The sequence below is a fragment of the Cryptomeria japonica genome, chromosome 5 (genome assembly GCF_030272615.1).
Source record: "Cryptomeria japonica chromosome 5, Sugi_1.0, whole genome shotgun sequence".
NCBI classification, from domain to species: Eukaryota; Viridiplantae; Streptophyta; class Pinopsida; order Cupressales; family Cupressaceae; genus Cryptomeria; species Cryptomeria japonica.
In genome coordinates, this window is record NC_081409.1 from 288,117,754 (window position 1) to 288,123,753 (window position 6,000).

The window sequence follows — 6,000 nt, forward strand, 5'->3', positions numbered from 1 at the left end:
CCTCATCACCAGGTTTGAGGCTAGAATCCATGGCTTGCACATCATCAAAACTTATAGGAACATTATAGCTCATAACCTCTCTAATTTCATCAACCTTGGCTTGAATAGAATCAAGAGTTAACTGTTGTGCATTTTTCTTTAGTTGAATGGGGATAGAGCCTTGTCCTAGTTGAGGGTAGGGGTGGGATATAGGAGCAACTGAACCCATTACCAAAATCACTACAAGTTCTTCTTTAAAAAGAGGATCCAATAAGGACTTTTTTAATTGGGCCTTGAATTTCCAGATTATATTGTTTCCCCCCCTTGAGGGTCTGGTATTTCACTCATTTCAATATCATTAAGGGTCGATTTCTTATTAGACCGGCTATCAATAGCCATGTTACTATTTTGTGGTTCCTTGTTATGTTGAGGATGTCCATTTTTTTACCATCATTAGTAGCTTGCTTGTCTTTATTGGTATTGAAATCCCCAAATTGTTTGGGTTTGATACTAGGGAAATCTCATCTAAGATGCCCACTTTTTTATAAAAGAAACAGGCATTTAAATTACCTAAGAGTTCCATATGAGGGTTTCATCTTCCAATTTCAAAGCAATTTTATTGGATTTTTCAATATTTGATTCTAGATCTATCAAAACCCTAGCATTCAAATGAGTAAGTGTTGCCCTAGATTCCTCAATTTACATGACATTGCTAATAGGCTTCAAAATTTGGGGTAGAAATTTCTAGTACTTATTAGGAAAAATTTTAATCTCAAGACGATTAGGGGAAGATCTTGCAACCACTTTGTCTAGGTTTCCTTTTGGTGACCAAAAAATACCCTAAATAGGGTTTGACCCACGTTCCAAAACTCTTTCTTTAGCACTCTTTCTTTCATGGAATGAGGTTTAAATATTACCACAAATAGGCCCTTCCATATCATTTGACAAAAAATGACATATAAGCCTAATTTTTTCCCCAAACAATGCTAATCCAATCATCAAAGAATTTCCTAGACAAAAGTATATTAGAAACCAAACAAACAAAAAAGATAGAAACATTTCTCAATCTAGTCTCTTCACTTTTAATAGCTCTTAGCATATCTTCATTTGGAGAGATGGAAAGAACCTCTGGGCCAGAGGATGGCTCCTTACTCATTTTTCCTCCAATGTCATTTCCTCCTTGGACAAACCCTCCATCTCCACCTCCATTTGCTCCAATTTTTAAAAATTCTTGGCCTCCCACTATGGTATTTGTATCAACTCCAATGCATCCATCAAAGGTAGTCTTTTGGGGTAACACCAAGTCACCTAAATCTAAAATCAAATCTTCTCTATAAGAGTTTTTACCCATGACCGACCTTAAATTTCTAGCCCACTTTTGATGAACCGTGTCTTTGTCATTTGTTTTTGTTTTCTTCACAATTTGATCATCTCCAACATTAATTTCTCCCATGGGCCAATTGGCCCGAGAGACACCACTTGTCCTGAGAAATAAATGTTTTCAATCTCCCAAGGCTAAGGGTAGGTAGATGGGAGATAGGTGGGAAATGTTTAAATCAAAAAATTTAAAAATCAATGAAGTGCCTACAAACATGCAATAATAAATAAAACCAAACATCATGATCAAAATATAGCACAAACGATCCCAATCTAGAAACGGAAAAGGAGGAAGAAGGATCTCAATCACATCGAAGAGTACCAGTCTGAGTCATAGATGTGAAAAGAGCACTCCAAGGGTTTCGATGGAAAAAAACCCTATAGCTTCCTTAGAACACTGTTGTCACCTCTTCTCTTTCTCGGACATTATCCTTCCACAAATCAAATGCTCATACATAGATATTATGATAGTTGCCACTATACAATTACATGTTTATTTGACCTCATAGTGAGCTCCTCAAAAAAATTTGACTCCTATGTCATACCTTTGGCACTCCTTTGACACCAATTAAATCATATGTTCAACAATCTCCTCCTTTGTCATTGATGGAAAACAACAAAATGTTGTTAGGACACTAACACGAACAAATCCTTTATGGAACTCTTCCTATGTGATACAATTGAAGCTTTTGAGCATTTGAAGCATTTTGAGTTCTCTCCCTTTGACATCAATGGAAAAGGACAATTGTTATTTTCTCCCCTTCATGTAAAAGATATGACATCTTGGATTCCTTTCTCCTCAACATTTGCATCTTGGATTCCTTTCTCCTCAACAATCTCCACTTAATATGCACACTCCATCAAAACACATGTTCTTCCTATTTCCACCCAAAGTATATTTTGAAAGACTCCACAAGACCACCAAGTCTTCTTTCAACAAGGAGAAGACACTCCCCCTCAGCCTGTACTTCCTCTTTTCATTGATGTGAGTCTCTAATGTGGACTAGGAAGCCACACATTTTTATCTCTCCTCATCCATCTTAGCCTTTTGTATCTCTACAATGATGTTTTGTCTCACTTTGGCTTTCTGTAGTTGTGTATCCTAAAATACTTCATTCACCAATAGTCTATTTGTATTGTAAGGGTTTGGAAAGAGTCCAATTATACCTATGGGCACTTAACTTAGGTATCCTTGATGACATCTTTTAGTTGTTCTATATTATTGACAGGTTGCTTTAAAATATCCTCCTAAGTAGCCTGGTGTAGAATATCACTTTTGTAGTGAGGATTTGTTGCAAAATTCAATCTACGAACCAACTAGTGGTAGTTATAGTTGTTCTAGAGTGACTGCTAGTTGGGGTTACTTTTGTTTAGCCAAGAAGACATTAATTGACTACACGGGAGAAGTGGCAAGAGATGATGGTTTATCGGAGGCATGTGAAGGATAAGGTACCTATTAGTCAAGGGAATTGCTAGTTTCTTTAGAAGGGGATGAAGGTATATTTTTATATTTTTCTTCTTCCTTGTGCATCTCTTGATAAGCTCTCTTTGTAGATTCCTTAATATCTTCATTTTTTTAGTGATTTCTAGTTTTCCTAGCATGAGCTTATCTAACATTTTCTTAGTTTAGAATTCAATGGCCTAGATTTGAGTCAATTTTTATTTTTAGGCCTTGGCCACTATGGGAACCACTTCGGAAATAGATTCCTTGATTTTTTCCTCTAATTGTGAAACTTGTTCATGTTTCTTCTTTAATGTTATATCTAATGAGTCCAACAATTCTCCAATGTGGTATTAGACACCACCATATACCTAATGAGTGTTGCTTTTGTGATAGCTTGATTCAAATTACCCATGTCTTCATTTATTTTAAAAGTATTTTGTAGTATTCTTTTATTAAACAACCCACTATGGATTTGATTTTTCATTCATTAACACCTCTAGTTTTTCTTCTACTAGTTACTCTTCTACTTGTTACTCTTGTTTTCTTACTTCTTCCAAGGGGGGACCTCCTTTCTTATTTTTTGCTTCTTCCTTTTCTTTTTCGTCTTTGAACTCATCTAGAGGAGTTCCTCCAAGGCTTTCTCTATCGATGGGTCTACTTATGATGGAGTGGATTCTCCTCTTGATTTTTCTTGTGCTCCCTTAGAATTGAGTTTGTTTCTCTTAAGGCATTCTTACGTATAATTTTACTAACTCTTGTGGAGTTGTGGTACTCTATTCGTTTGATTCTTCTTTTTTGGCACCTCATTTTGCTTTGTTTTCTTTATTTTTCTCCAAATGGTCCTTCTCTTTTTTTTGTGCCCAATTATCCATGAACTTCCAATAGGTTGTGTTTTTTTTGCATTGGGGTCCTTAGGGAGTTAGAGCAATGTTGTCACATATGAATCAATTTCTAGGTCAAAGACCTCATATGGCAGCTTTGGAATCCAAAATGTTCTTGGCTCTATTACCTCCATCAAGGTATAATATTTTTCTACTAAAAATACAATATCGCTTATGTATTTGTGGACCACATCATAAGAGATTCATTCCCTTTCTTGCAAATTTTATTGGAGTGATTTAAAAAACCCCAATAGGAGGCCATATAGGGGGTAACGTCTCGGAAGTGTTTGACATGATGTTGTATTTGGGTGGTTACCAATCTAGTGTTATCCCAAATTTTCCCTACAAATTTAAAAAGTTCATTCATGAAGTAAAATACTAAGTATGATTAGGGCTCCATATCTAAATTGGTAGTCTGAATGTTTGGCATGCTCTAGATTCTCCATCAATTATTTTCATAATACTTCATAGAGATTAAGGTCTTTACCTTCTACCATTGTTTGGTATGCCACATGAATGGAAGTTGCAATGGTTGGTTCTTAAGGGAATAAATTGATCCTACTTATTTTTGGAGACCATTATGTAGATTTTCATCGCCTTTTAGAGTGTATATTCATTATTATAAATAGATTTTAGTGTGCGGTGAAGAGTAGAAGGGACATCTTTCATAGTATGAAGCTATAGTCTACCTAGAAGAATTCTATATGTAAGAGTATATGGCATGACATGGATATGTGTGGGTAAGATCACAAGACCTACTTTAATAGGCAATGTAATTGTACCTAGCTATTGTCTACCAACATCATCAAAGCCATGAATATAGATGGAATGAATAAGGGAGGTATCCCATTTGAAGTCAATGCTAAGGGATCCATTATAAACTAAGGTATGTCTTGTTTCATTACCATTGATGAGCACCTTAATCATGAGAGGATCATTTTTAAACTTCCAAAGGAAGTAACTCATGTTGTTAGGGAACAATGTCTATCTTATTTCATGCATACAATCAAGAAAGTCTACTACATCATTTTAGAATAAGTTGAGACAACTACCTTCTGTAAGGATTCTTAGAGCATAATGTGGTATGTAAGTAAATTTTGAATCAAATCCCAAAGCGAGATCCTAGCGGGAGTAGTATGAAGTTGCTTAACAAGATCATATTCCTTGCCAACATGTTGTGAAAGATGAGGGGATGGAGGAAGAAAGGGTTGAGAAGTAGGAAGAACATTTGAATCTTTCTTTTTGTTTCAAGTGTTATATGTGTGAGCTACTACATATAATAATCAAGTTTTGATTCATCCTATCTCTTGGAAGTCTACTTGAATTCTTAAAAAAATTTAGAACAAGCACAAGTTTGTTTTTAGGTTGAGGGGAATCTTGACAAAGATGAACAATAATATGAGGTTTGAAATGACTAGAAACATGAATAGTATTTACTTTATTTTCTCTTTATTTTCTAAAGATTCATCCTTAGGAGAGAGAGTGTTAGAAATATTGCTAGTGATATCCTCCTCTTGCACCAAAATATCCTTATAAAGAGGATCAATCTTTGGAGGGACAAGCATGACTCGTCAATACTTCATCTCTAGAAGAGATTTAATAAATTGAATGGTAGGTAAAGTGTCATGAAGGAAAGTCTTAATGGGATCATCCTCTTTCACTAAAAAATCCTCATAGGTGGGACCAACTTTTGGAGAGGGACAAGCATGATTCATAAATTCTTCATCCTTAGAAAGGAGAGAATTGAGAAAGGTGCTAGTGTAATCATCATTTTGCATTAAAATGTGCCTATGGATAGGATGATCTTTAGGAGAGGGATGAAGGGTCATAAGAAGAGCTAAGAAACTATCACATGCATGAAATGGGTTCATTGTAAAAATATGTTAAACTTCTCAAGAACACAAATACTTTCAAATAAAATTATACAATTAACAATTATATGATTATCCAAACAATTAAGCAATTTTGATAAAGAAATGTGATTAATTAACCAATGCAACCACATAAGCAATATATTTGAGAAATGAATAATGCAAGTGATTAGTATGTGATATATCATTGATATGATCAATTAACCACCTATTTAAGTAATATGTGCTAAAAAAATCATGATTAATCAATGAATGGAAGCACATAAAATATGAATTTCATAAATAATATCTCTAAACTTAATTTTTTTATGAAATTAAACTCAAATTTAAACATCCAAATTAGAAATTATACAAGCTATATTGGGTTCACCAAAAATGAAATGTATTGAAATGGGGTCCTAGCCTAGAAACATAAACTAAGATCCCAAATTAATATTATTCATTTGAG